Source organism: Poecilia mexicana, unplaced genomic scaffold, assembly GCF_051168715.1.
Source record: "Poecilia mexicana isolate PSO_F unplaced genomic scaffold, ASM5116871v1 scaffold_19, whole genome shotgun sequence".
Taxonomy (NCBI): domain Eukaryota; kingdom Metazoa; phylum Chordata; class Actinopteri; order Cyprinodontiformes; family Poeciliidae; genus Poecilia; species Poecilia mexicana.
Window position 1 is genome coordinate 9,299,758 of NW_028263388.1, and position 14,540 is coordinate 9,314,297.

General features: G+C 39.4%; 1 long non-coding RNA gene across 1 annotated transcript; it reads right to left on the reverse strand.

The window, feature by feature from the left end:
• Positions 1–3,411: 3,411 nt before the first annotated feature.
• On the reverse strand, positions 3,412–14,540 carry LOC148153650 (uncharacterized). The gene is made up of 3 exons (XR_015761474.1): positions 10,507–14,540; positions 10,204–10,411; positions 3,412–4,147 (listed from the first exon to the last, which is right to left on the reverse strand). It is a non-coding gene; the product is annotated as an uncharacterized LOC148153650 (long non-coding RNA).

The window sequence follows — 14,540 nt, forward strand, 5'->3', positions numbered from 1 at the left end:
TGCCGAAAGCATGACTAACTACATGTTTCTTCATATTTTTTTTAAAATCCTCATTTATTCTTCTGTGGGGATTTGGGTTCTGTTCAGCTACAGAAACTCCCCCCTTAAGCCATATGTGTGAGAACGCTGCGTTGCCTTCCAGGTAATTTGGCAAGGAAGACAAAAGAAAAACAAAAAAACATTGAAATGGGACATGAATGGAAGCAGGACACGCTGGAAAGAATAGATTTTATATTCAAGTTAAAACTATACGTCCTGATTGGACTTGTTGCATCGACCGTGACCGATAAGAATGATTGGACTGGGCTGCACACCAAAGCATGACTAGAGGTACGACATGTGTACGACACACACATTGGTGTGTTGTAGCAAACGCAGACTCAGATTCAATTGTGCTCCAGTCACAAAGTCACTTCCTTTACACTTCGTAGAGTTTTAAATGCATTCAACATTGGATCTGAGAATGCTTCAGAATCTACAGCTGTTGGGGGAAAAAAGAAAACGCACCTCTAGCCATTCCCTTTAAGGTTCCTTTCACTTCAACAAGGCAAAACATCGTTTGCTAAATTAGCTTCCAGAGGTGTTGGGAGTCGTAGACGCTGTTATTAAGTGAGATCTTGATAAATCTTTTCCCAGGTTTGTTTGTTACAACTGAAACATATGCTGAGTCAATATGAGATATAAATAAATGGTGCGCAGCATTAAACAAATGCTTCTCTGAAGCATCTCGTTCAGTTGAAGCGCAATATTACATCATACTAATATGTAGTTGATGAACAAATTAATCATGTACTTTACCAACAACTGGGTAGTTGTTGTTTTTTTTTTTTAGCAGTCTGCTAAATTATTTTCCTTTCCAACTCAACAACTAATTATTATACACTTAAACATTCGGTGATATTATCCATTTTCTGTCAGGTGTAATGTCAACGGGGAAAAACTGAATGACTAATTGAGTCTATATATGTATAATGGCATCGATTTATAATAGAAATGTAACTAATAAACTAGACTGAAGGATGGAAAACAGAATAAAAATTATTTCTACTGACAAGAATAACAGACGGATTAAAAAGTAACGAAGGAACATCCAGTGGTCTTATTATACTTACTACTGAACTCACATGTTCAATTGATTGTCAGATTTTCACCAAGAATTGAATGAAAAGAAAAAAAACTCCACTTGGCTGATTGTTATCTTATTTTATACTAGAAAAATGTCCAGTTTTCGTTCTCCTGCATATTATGTTCTGATCCGGTTCTGACTCGGCTCCAGATCTCCGTCTAACAGCCGATAGATAAAAGATTACTTGTTGGATTGAGTAATGGGAGGTTCTCCTAATAGACGATAAACAAACAATCTCCTTAGGGGTCACACAGACACATTCAGTATGAGCTGGTGACGCGTAAAACAACCTCTCAGTTAACTTTAGTAAGAATCAAGATATTTCCAGTCCAAATCACAGGAAAACCCTCTTAACAGTACTAGACTTGAGGTGCTGTGGTGGTGCAGGGGAAAAGCACCACCCACATATGGAGGCCTTAGTCCTCATGCCGGTGGTTGCAGGTTCAATTCCTGGCCTGGCAACATTTGCTGCATGTCTTCCCCCTCTCTCATTACCCTGTTTTCTGTCAAACTACTTTCAAATAAAGGCCTCTAGAGCCAACAAAAAAAAAAAAAAAAATGTTGCTATGCTCATCACAGCTCTTTGAAATACCTTCCGTGTACAAATTATCCTCATAACCATGCCAACATTACAGAATTCATCATCTTTGTTAGCAGCAGTGTATCAGTTTTAGAAGTGTCGCGCAGTCTCTGGTGACGAGCAAGGCCGTTGAATAATGAGAGGAAGTTACTGTAGCGTTCTAATTTTATAAATGAATCTCTTTGTATGGAGACGTTCTAGCAGCCAGCAGCCTTATCTGGGCCTCCGGGCCATCAGCTGTGCGCCTCATTATGAAAACAACACGCTCCCTGCAAGCTGAAATTAGAAATAACAGTCTGAATTGACCTGGGCATGAAAACAGCGTCACGCAAAAAAAAAAAAAAAAATCAACAGACGCAAGACTCAAAAACCAGAAGACGCCTTAGACATCTCAAAGTCCCGCACATCTAATGAACGAATGGTTAAAAAAAAAAAGTGTGTGGCGCTGCAAGGTTTTCAGCACTCAGAGAGGCAATTTTATATTTTCATGTGTTACACTTAAAAAAAATCACCAGAGATGACTTAATAATGTTGAAAGCTGTAGCACAACTGATGGTAACTTATTGCTACTCATCCTTCCGAGTTCACACCTACCGTCTGCTACTCTGAATTTGTTTAACCTATAATTTAAGTTTTTTTTCCCCCCACCACCACATACACCTTCTTTGACATAATTTGCAAAAAGGTCACAAAGGATCAGAAGCATCTTTGAAATTGGGCACCAAAATACCAATGAGCGTTACCAAAACAACGTGGCACCAATAGCGAAATATGGAGCAGTTACTTTCTTTGATGAAACTGAGATTTTTAATGGCAATAAAGGAAGCAGCTCCAAATACCAATAAGCTCTGAACCAAAGCCTGGAGGTTTCTATTAGGTGAAGATGAAAATGGATTGTAGTTTTCAGCGTCACTGAGAACACATCCAAACCGACCAAACGATTCATGTTTTACGATGATCTTGCCAACGTTCAGAATTAAATCTGACAGAAAACATGCGGAGTGCCCCTGAAAATACCGTCACAGTCGGACAGATTTGTCTTTTCAAGGCAGGCGGACTGCAGATGTGGCATGGTGATTGACTCCTACAAACGAAGGTTTAACGTAGAAACTGAAACAGAAGGGATGTTCACACTATGGTACTTTTTCCATTGGACGTATTTGTATGTTTTCAGTTGAGTTTCATTGAATATCTTACCAAGACAAAGGGACTAGACTCCTGTCAGGCAGGATAGAAAACAGTTTTTTCTGTCAGCTTCCTTTCCTCTTCGTATTCCAACCCACACCCATGAACATCATATCTGAAGCTTCTCTCCTGGATTTACTCTGGAGAAGACCAGCAGTCCCAGGTGAATAAACCCCCTACATGTCCCGGATAACATAAAATCCAGCCTGCTGAATTTCTTTTATTCCTTTATTCGTCTATCATTGTGGATTTTACCAAACCCAGTCAGCAGCTGGGAGCCGATTCTGGGAGCAAACCATAAGAGATCTTTTGACTTTGTAATTAATTTGCGTTGATCACAAATCTCAATAAGACATGATTGACGTTTGTAGTTCCTGATGGGACAAATAACAGGTTTTATATGTCTAACCAATTTAGAGGAAGATGGAAAATGAACGTCTAAATCCAGAGGTTGGATAAACTGCCAGAGTTTGTAAACCCAAACAATTAACGCTGGTGATCTAGAAATAACTAACATGGCGCAAGTTGGTGAGATCTTTAATTCATTTCCAACATTTCATTCGAACCTCCCAGTGGTGTTTGGGGGCAGCACAGGGTCAGGTCACAGTCACAGCTGTTAGCAACAGCAGGCGGCTACATAATTCACTGTCCCTATTAATGTTTGTCACACACCAGATAATTCATAAAATCACTTTAATGCAATGCAAGACACTAGAATCATGAGTCACAACCCGTAGTTTGGCGTAGTTGAACAAAAATGACTTGGTAGGTGTAAATTTTCCTCTAGAAAAGTTAAACCACAAGAAGACCTCCAAAATAATAGACCCTCTCCACCACGGAATATGAAATAAACATGGATTCACACCTCTAAGAAAATTCAACAGTATTCCCTTTAAATATGCCGTGCCTTGTCGGGAAACTCTTCTCTATTTTTTTTTTCTTTTTCTTTCATAGCTTACAAAAAAAAAACCCATACGGAAACAACAATGTAAATACACCTCCCAGTCGGGGGAATCGGTATGCAATTTGCAAGTCTGAAGTTGCCTCTTAGCCCTGGCAGTTTATCGCAGCAGACCCGGGTGAAATATTGGGGCGTACAGCTGCTTGGCAGAGGTTGGCGACTCGGAGAGCAAAGCGAAGGGGGGAAGAGAACCGGTTGAATCCCTGAGAGATCCATCAGATGAGAGCGATGTAACACATCTGGTCTGTCGGCATCTCCCAGGTCTTTAATATTCACAGTAACTCCCAGGAATCTGCTGTGGAAAAAAAAAAAAAAAAAAGCCCACAATGAATAATTGATGCAGTGTGGAGCCACAGAGCTCCCTCCTCCTGTTAATTGGATTTCATGAAGAAGAACAGAGGAAGAGGAGTTTTAAAAAAAAGAGAAAATATATATATATATTACAACAATATTATCATGCTGGTTGTTGTTCTACGCCAGTATTATCAGCATAAGGCTCAATTATTTATTCTGTTTAAGATATGCTGTCAACTGAGGAACCAACGATTGGTGTATGGTTCCCTGAGAACTTAAAAATATGATTTTATTATTTAACTATTTACTGCAAATGCAAATTCATTGTATATATTTCCTTTCATATGCATGTTCAAATCAAAGATTTAAAGGTAGACTGCTTAAATATAAGGTTAAGTCAATGAATCATTGCTATTTAAAGCAATGATTCATTGTTTTTGGCTAGTTTTTGCTAGCCAAAAACTAGCTAGTCGCTGTCACAGAGATTAGAGGTAAACAATGATTTAAAATTGTTTTAAACTATTGATCCTTCATGAATAATAGCATTGTTTGGTCATTTTTCTATTAATTGAAAACAGAACTTTTAAACATTGGTCCTGCTTCTGGCTGTGTTTGGCCAGTAAAAGCAGCACTGACTGCCTGAACTCTTTGCACATCAAAGCGTGCGCCATATTGAAAAGGAAAACCATTCAGTTTGGAGAATTTGGTTGTAACAGCATTAAATGTTATTGGAAGTTCACTTTAAGTAAAACATCTAGTTTGTAAGTTTATGTTCTTATTTGTTATGTAAAACCATTTATTACAACTGACTTCATATTAACAGTAAAGTCAGTTGCTCGTACCTAAATACGAGCAAATTTGTCTTTTAATGTAAACCACTTTGTTCTTTTGTTCTATGAACTACTGATGTCTCCAAAATTCCAAGCAAAAATTGAATATTAATTTGCAAAAAATGAGAAATGGTCAAAATAACGATAAAGATGCAGCGCTTTCAGACCTCAAATAATGCAAAGAAAACAAGTTCATGTTTATTTAGAAACAACAATACTGATGTTTTAACTCAGGAAGAGTTCAGAAATCAATATTTGGTGGAATAACCAGGAGGTTTTCAAAGGGGTTCAGTGAAGTGGTCTCAGTTTTTTCCAGAGCTGTATAATCATATTATTTAGGACAGATTTTGTGTTTTTATCCAAGTGCATGTTACAAAGTGCACAATTTTCCAAAGCGAATAAAGGAAGCAAAAACGTCTTTTACATTTTAGTACAATTAAAACACAAATTTGTCAGAGTACGAGAAAGACTTTGGACCAGCAGTACTTCAGCTGCCTTGCAGCTACTTTATACATTACCTGTTTTTCCATGTTTGTTTAGAACACGCAGCCAGAAACCCTGGACAGTAGCCAAAAGCTATTTTATTGATATATCATGCTACCCACTTTTTCTATCACATAATTTCTCTTTCCAGAGGTGTGTCATACATTTTTTGCAGCAAGTTGAAGATTGCAGACACCAACTACTACTGCTGTATTATCCTGACACCTCAAAGAATTTCAAAGTGTGTAAGATTAACATTTTCTATCTAAAGACACTAATAAATATAGCAAAAATAAAATAAAATAAAAAAAGACAGATTGAGCTATGTTATAATTTTGTGGCAGCCTTACTTAAAATTGTATCAAATTAATTTCTTAAAATTTTACACACATATACCCTTTAGTGACAATATTTTACGACACGGTTTTTTTTTTTTGCACATTTATTAAGAATAGCAAACCAAGAAATCATATTTATCCACGTATTCAGCAGTACTACTCATCCTTGAAGACAATTTTTGGCCACTCTACCCATGTCTGCAGCTTGCATTCAGAATTTATTCTAAATCTTTGCGCTTGGATGTTAAAGCTCCCCGTCCTCCAATAAAACACAAAAATGTAAAAATATTTTAAGAGAAAATCAGAGGAACCCCCCTGTTTCTCAGGATACCGATCCATTAAAACCCTTTGTTACTGGTTACGACGCAGTAATGGACTGAAATATTGCGAAATATAACCTGACCCTTTATAACATTAAAAATTAAATGTAGGCTGTCACACCACGGCTCATCATCAATCTCTTTAAAGTACACTGGGGAGCATTCATCCTCATGCCACGAGGAGAAAAAACAGACTCATCAGAAAATTTGATGATGCAATTATTAGGCAGGCTGCTCCTGCATTCATTAGTGGAAGTGTTTAACGACACGCAGAGTCAAAAAAGATTTTTTTACCACACCAAAGGAGAACTATTTCACCTCAGAAGGTTTCCGTTTACTGTCAACCGCTGTGACTAGAAAATATAACAACAAAATCTAAATGATTGCTAGTATTAACCTGAGTGAAGTTGGCCCCCCCACCTTCTTCAAATCAGACAAAATTGGTGTCAAACGTTTGTGCTACGTTTGTGCTGGTTTGTGCAGCAAATTTTTTTGTTTGTGCCGCTATCATTTTAAAGATATAAAGAAATGTTTCCAGAGGTCATCCAAGGTCAACCAACCCCCCACCTTCTTCAAATCAGACAAAATGGGTGTCAATCAACTCGGCTACATTTTATGAAATCCAACTTTCTTTATATCTTTAAAATGATAGCGGCACAAACGAAAATTTTTGCAGCACAAACCAGCACAAACATAGCACTAATGTTTGACACCGATTTTGTTTGTTTTCATAAAAGTGGGGGGGGTGGTTGACCTTTTGACCTTTACACTTTCATTAATATCTTCAAAGCCAAAGCAGCACAAACAAAAATTTTTGCTGCACAAATCAACACAAATGTAACCGAGTTGATTGACACCCATTTTGGGTGACGATGATAAAGAATTAGTCATAAACAAGTTATTGAAATAATCAACTTTTTTTTTTTTATAGATAAAAAAAATAAATGGTAAGAGTTGCAAGTTCTGTGAAGCAGTACAAAATGTCTGACTTTCCAGACAGGATTTCTCAGAACATGCATTTATTAAAAAAAAATAAAAAAGCAAAACAGCAAAAAAAAAAAAAAAAAAAAAGTATGACTAAACAACAATAATCCTGCTGTGGACTCTGAACTGCTGAAGAAGATTTTAAGTTATAGTATATTTTGGGGAAATATCTCTGGCTCAATCTTCTTACGGATCCCAGATTCTCCCGGCGGGCCGTGTGTAGCCACACAGAAAACAACAATGAGTGTAGATTTCAGAGTTTAATCTAATAGAAAACAATTTATGCAAATTACAACAGAAACTGCTGAACAACAGAGATATACATTCATTTACCTGAGACAAATGGAAAAGAAGAAAGAAAGAAAGAAAAGCAAAGATGTCTTTGGAGAACTGCGAGAGCAAATCTAGTTTGTTCCTCACGTGCACACATTTTTATAGTAAAGGCGTATTCTTGTCTTTAATATATTTAATTAAGGCGTACCTTTGCTCATCCAACCAGGAGCTGTCTCGGACCCTCTCTAAAAGTTAGAAACTCCTTGCAATTTGCAAAATCAAAGGCCATTTGTCCCTTTTGTCTAAACAAAGTGAGAGCAGAGCTTCTCCTGAACTCCTGCTGTTTTATGGCTTTTCACAGATCAGTGTGAAAGCTGGAACTTCTCCTGATTGTTTCCCACACAGACAAAGGGCAGTTCAAAAGATCTTAGCAAACCATCTGCTGTAACTACAGGTAACATAAAGATCAATAGGCCAGAATAAGTTATTAATCTGAAAACCATAATTAGGCTATTTCAATCAAGACATGTTAAGTTTTAAAAATAGCATATTTTAAATTCATTTTCTTAACAGAACCCATTTATTTCCAACAATAGCGACGTTTTAGTTAAGAAAAGGTGCTCCATCTTCGTACGCTACGTTTGGACAGGAATATTATTTTGATTATCCATTAGACATGATGGATGGTAATGTACTTTCTACAAAGAACACAGACAGAGCGGAGAACTTACTCACTTTTGTGACTCATCCATAACCGGTTAAAATGTTTAGTACAATAGCAAAAACTTCCTGTCCGCATATTACAGGACATAAAAAGGAACTGATCAATGATCGGACAAATGCTACAAAAACAACAACAAAACATGGAATTCGTGAGGCGTTGTGAACCACAGAGAAAGAATTAACGTTAAACGCGTTATCTTTAGCAGGTCGCCATCACTAATCGTAAAAAGAGTGACGAGTTTTTCAGCACTGATGTCAAACTCGTACACTTGTTTTCCTATTTCATAAAGGGAGGCTGGTTTCTTGTTTTTACTGGTGTCTCCATACCAGTGCTTTGACTAGGCCAATGTCTAAACCTACAGATAAAACTTTTACGGACATGAACTGAATGTCTATTTCTGAAATTTAAACTGCTTGTAAATAATTCCTTGGTCCATGAACAAAATAAAATGACAACAAAAAAAATCAACCCATTAAGCTGTCAAGTTTTACAATTTTAAGCAACTTGCTTTTTTTCAAGTAGCTTTCAGACAAGTTGTAGGCTTTCAAATTAAAATGTAGTGAGTAGCAATTTGCTAATATTTACACATAAAAGTGAAAAGTAGGATAAGCTTACCTTTCCTCCACCGATTGTAAATAAGTTCTCATCCTGACAAACAAACAGCCGTCTTCTTTTTCCTTTTACAGTATTTATGAAAAAGATTGATCGACGGGGAGGTCAAGAATTCATCCTGCGGTTCGATTTTGATTGCTCCATACATTATTAGTCTTATTTGATGCAGGCTGAGAAGACTTACACTTAAGAAGTTTACGCTTTTTTCTCTCTCTTGCTCTCGATGAAGGCGGACGCTTTTTTCCTCTGCTCCCTCCCTGCCCATGCCTGCCCTGCTTGCTCTGTTTTGTCCTGTCTTTTTCTATATTTTTGGAGCCTTTCTTTGCACATCATTCAAATCTACAAATTATGGATCTGGTCAACCGATCTCTCAATGCAATTCATCAAATTTTCGATGAGAACTCTGGGCACAGGAGAGCCCTCTTGTACTGCGGGGACACAACTGGCGAGATTCACCCTGGATTTATTCTTGATAACAGGATTTCTGCTGTTTGGAGCTTGTGGATTCCTGGCTTATCGACAAATTTGTGACGGACTTGGCCGAACTGGCGAACACTCAGACTATTGGTGTGAACAGAGACGAGGACTCTAAAACTCAGTAACGAGTTGGAATTGATCTCGGAAAAGTTGTTAGTTTCGACCAAACTATTTTGGATGATTGGGAACTGAGATGTATTGGAGAGACTTTAGGGAAAATTGAAATTTATAATCTTCCAGACATAAGACATTCTGTTTCTGAATTGGCTTTTCCCGTTTGGCCTTGGAAGGGCTGCATATCTCTAATCTCCTTGAAGATATGAAAACACAACCCTCTTCCCTCCTCACCCCCTCCTGTATCCATGGAGCTGTGGAGCTGAGGGCTCCCAAGGACATTCCTGGATAAACACCTGTATCGGATTTCTGCCAGGAGCCTCAGCCACCTGGTTTCATGGCCCTGTGACGTCACTGCCTTCACTCGTGTCTGTTTTGCCCTTTGTTTTGTCTGAATGTTGGCATTTGCCCTAATGCGTCCTTTCCTCTTTTTTGTTTTAGTTTGTTAGAAATGGTGGAGTACTCCCTATTTAACCCAGAAAAGGATTATTTTAATTTATTAGTAATATCAGAAATTGTGGAGTTTGCACTATTTAGATCAATATTATACAGCCCAGAAATTGAATCAGAATTAGAAAAACTACGAACTTGGAATCCAGAAATACTTAACAGGAACAGTCACTGCTTAGTTTATACTACTTTTAACCCAGAAAAGGCATTAGATCAGTCCTTCTTTGGCTTATTTGATCAGAAACTGTAGAGTACTCACTATTTAGAAATGGTATTAGATACTTAGCAACCCTGAACAGGAGCACTTAGTTTACATACTTTAGAACAACATTAGATTGGTTTTCTTTCCTCTTTTTTCTTTCCTTTGCTTTATTTTGTCTGTATTTCCTTTTAATTGATGTAAAGCACATTGTTGCTGAAAATGCTATATAAATAGAATTACCTTACCTTACCTTAATTTAAGAATCGCTGAGATGACTAAATTTCAAGAAACCAAAGCAGACATTCAGGCGTCCAACGACTCCTCTGTGACAGACGGAAACCTGGTCGCTCTTTACCGTCCTGCTGTTCAGCAGAGGTTGAACAGCACACAGAAGAGCGAACGTTTTCTGCGCGTCTGAGGGTCACGCTGGTGAAAACGACGGAGAGTGGGCAGCCCATCTGTTGGCCAATAAAACCCAAGTTAAAGCAAGCAGCAGGGTCATGATGCAGCCATCAGTCCTTCATGTTTCACTGGCCCTCAGAAGCCCTTGTACCTTTGGTGGCTCGCGGGGCCGGCGACACTCGCTGAGCTGTTAAAGCAGCCGCACAGATTGCCGGAGATTTATGGCTCGCAGTTGTATTATTGGCTGCTTTCAGGAGGCTTTTATCTCTTCGCCGGGATGTGTGTGAAAAAGGCAGAGGGGAAAAAAAAGGACTCGCCGCGGTTACCGGAGCGTGCTCAGCGACGCCGTTTAGCTCCAGAGCCCGTCACAAAGCGTCGAGGTCAAAGCGTCAACGCGTTGTTAATTTGTGCTTAACAAATTAAGCCCCGTTACTGTGGCCGCCAGTCAGTTTCCACTGAAACATATATGTCTGGTTTCACCTGTGCGTGAGACCAGACGTATATGGGTTTTTACCGGGACGTCGTCAGGGCACGCGGTAGTAAAGGAGAATTTTTTATCTTATTTATTTTTTCCTGCGTCTCGGAGGCGGTGCCAGGCGGGACGTCCAGAAATATGTTCGCGACGGGGTCCAAGACGGAAAGCCAAGCTCTGACTTGGAGGAAGCGAGGAGGATGAGTCTGGCTCTGGAATAAGGAAACCAAGTAATTAAAAAGAGGGAGCAGGTGGTGAAAAGGGCCAGCAAGAGGTAAAGTAAGTGTTACTAGAGATATTTAAAAACTGTAACGTCCAACTACGGAGACCAGGACCAGACGGTTAGACACAACACACACAAATGTTATGGGAGGACAGGCTTGTTTTGTAAATTAAATAAAAATGACTAACAAAAAAAAGGGGTAGCTAAATGAAAACACATGAAAGGGGCTCAGTGAGTTGCATAAAAGGAATAGTAACCCAGATGCAGCCATCAGGCAGAACAAATGGAACAAAAACAACAAAAAGGCAACAACAACAACAACAAAAAAAAAACGTACAGAAACACAGAGAGAAAAAATACACTGGAGAACCAGGAACAATGGGAGTAAAGAAAGAGAAGTGACAGAAAGTAAAGTCCTTAAATATTGGTGTTAAGAAGAGATTAATAGAATGCTTTACAGGTGAATTAAGCAGCTAAGTGGATGTCAGCTGGGAGGGGAGCAGGTGTGCATGGCTTCTGCAAAGGGAATGATGAACAGAGAGAATGCACAAGGACACAGAAAAACACAGAATGCACCTACCAGAATGAACAACACATGAACTAACGCCACCCAAAAGGTTGCAACAGAGAAACAGAACCTCGCCATCCCTCTTCTTTTTGAGGCAAAAAAAAAAAAAAAAAAAGAGCCTGAAGCTGTGAGGTCTTTGAAAAATGGCCATTGAAAGCAGGATCCACTTTCTCTGCTGTTCTGTTGAATAATTTCATGTCGGCCTTAGAGAAATTCAAGCATGAGGAACAGACTGATTGTAATCCTAAACTGAATCCCACTTCTCTAAAAATCTTTTTCACAGCATGACATTCAGCTGCAACACATCTACCACTGTAATGAAGATGATTCATCATCTGCCTTCATGGTACAAACTAATTGCAACGTGTGATGCCTCTGTAGCGCTGCATTCTGTGTCATTAGGAACATAAAGAGAGGACATGACGCCTTAAAGGACAACAGCTTCTAACACGCAGCTAATGCCCCAAAATTAATTAGAATCATTGATGACGCCGGCGCGCGTTTGCCGTGGCTCACGCGGCCTTCTCTGGTTCGGAGATCCTCAAAGATGCGATTGATTGGATTTTAATTACACTGCGCGGCTCGTCCACACACACAGCGAGACGAATTCTGAATGGTCTGAAAGCGTCGCTTTTATAACTTTTTTTTTTTTTTTTCGAAAGAGCTGTGTGTGGAAGTAATTTGAACGAGTGAAATGAATTAATTCAATGGTATACTCGTAGAATGTATACAAACACTGTGTAGACAGGTAAAAGCAACAACAACATCAGTGTTACATGTTGAATCTAGTCAGACGACTGTGGTAGACTGAAATGTATATTTTTATTTCCAATTTCCGCCCTTAAATTTCTGCTGGCGGCTGATGCTACACTGAAAAAAAAAAGTCCTTTAAGAATGGAGAAATGTTCAGCTGTTTAGCCTTCATTTCACGATGCTACGCTGCGGTTGAGTCAGCACACTAATCTTTATCGTTACCGTCAGGCCACACAGGAAGCAAAAGTTGAACTGTTTTGTGAATTAAACAGTTGAAAGTGTCGCAAGAGCTCTGCAATGTTGGGTAAACTCCTCAAACCAAATCCAGATGGATCTTATCAGAGTTTTCATCTCCAAAGGAGGAGAATTCATTAAAAAAAAGAGGCAAAATACATTTGTTGTAACGGTCTGAGGCATTTAAGCATCTCGGAAGTCTTGTGTCGTGTCAGCTGAATCTGGGTTTTATGTTTCAGCCCCGCTCTTGCGTTAATCTTCCATTGATGTGTTTTGCAGATATGCGCCATCGATTGAGAGAAGAGAGCTGCCAATGGAAGCCTTTTAGTGCACGGTGGTAACGGATGTAACCTTCTGTTACTTTGGACGTTTAGGGTGTTCAGAAAAGCAACCTTTGTGATTTTTACTAAAGCCCTGAGAGTTTTCCCCTTTGCCTCAAAACAGAAACCAAAAAAAAAGAAGTAAATGGCAGCAGCTTTATTGATAGTTTAGCTTTGGTTAAAAAAAAAAAAAAAAAAAGCACTGTGTGTGAGCACAGAGACAATAGAGGGGAAACAAATGTTCTTTCCTGTTTCAGCATCTAAGTTCAAGCTGCCCTGAACATGACTGTTTAGTCAATCCTGCAAAATAGATTAGATTTTTGCTTAAAGAGAGAGAGATAGAGAAAAAAAGAAAAGTAACCGCAGTCGATATCCTGCTACTTCATTTCCAAATGTACCGCCTTAAGTGTTCCTCTGCCTGAGTCGAAGGGGAGAAGCTCGACTCTCCTGCAGCCGGGCTGATTGAAAGCCCCTCTGCGCCGGCCGCACATCTCCTCAGGTGCGTCTCCCGAGTCGACGCACGAACTTCACATTTTGGATTTTCGGCCTGGCAGCTGTTCCTGCTCTGCCCCGCGCTCCCGGTGTGCCTCCGCCTTATTACGCTCTTATTAATGTAATATCATTAAATGTCCCCCCTGAAAACGTGAGAGCGGCAATTTATACACAGCTCATAACATCCATTCCTTTTTGGCGGGGGCCAGATAGCGGGCGAGTCCGTGGAGATCTACGGCCGAGTCGGGAGGGTAGGACTGATTATTTGGAGAGAAGTGCTGGCGCCAGGCTGGGCTGGAGTGGGTAGCGGGGGCCATTGAATCATCTGGCCTATTTATTATCCATCCTCCAGCTCTGGCTCAATGCTGCATCTTTTAGATCAGGCAAAAAAAAAAAAAGAAAGAGAGAAAATAATAATGGCCTCCATAACCTTGGGCGTTAGTGGGCCTCTAAAAAAAATATAAAAATACCCTCTCTCCACCTCTCCTCTGCTATCTTTTCATTTTATGTGTAATGTACAGGGCATGGATCAAAGAGCAAACAAAAAACAAAAGAGAAAAACCTGTGCATGTGCAAGTTCGCTCACATTTACTTCTAGGCATTATTTATCTCCATATCAGGGCTACAGGAGGAGGCAGCCCGACCTGGATTGGAGAAATTTAATGAGGGCTGGAAGACAGAGGGGCAGAGCAGTTGAGTCCCGCTGATTTAAAACCAGAGAAGACTGGGGGGAAAGAAAATAAAAAACCTGAGCATAATATTTGGACTCTAGAAATGCTACTGGTGGACAGAGCAATGGTTTTAAAAATCATCTAAACCTACAAATCCTATTTTCGATAACTGTACAGTTTCTGAACACTGGAAGTAGTTCAGATAAAAAATATTTAAAGAGGCAGTGTTTTGTAAAATTTACTTTTTTGAGCTTTACATCATGTTATAATGTTATACCTGGAGTGTTGCCTTCACAACATCCATGTTTGAGAAATCCTTTAATCTCCCGTGGCAACCATTCAGCTGTGCAAAATGCTCAGATGGACCGAGCTCCTCCTTGAGGTCAAAGTTCCTCCTCGAAGAGCAGCCTCCTCCTGTGCCTCCCCCGCTCAGCTCCTTCAGACTAGCTAGC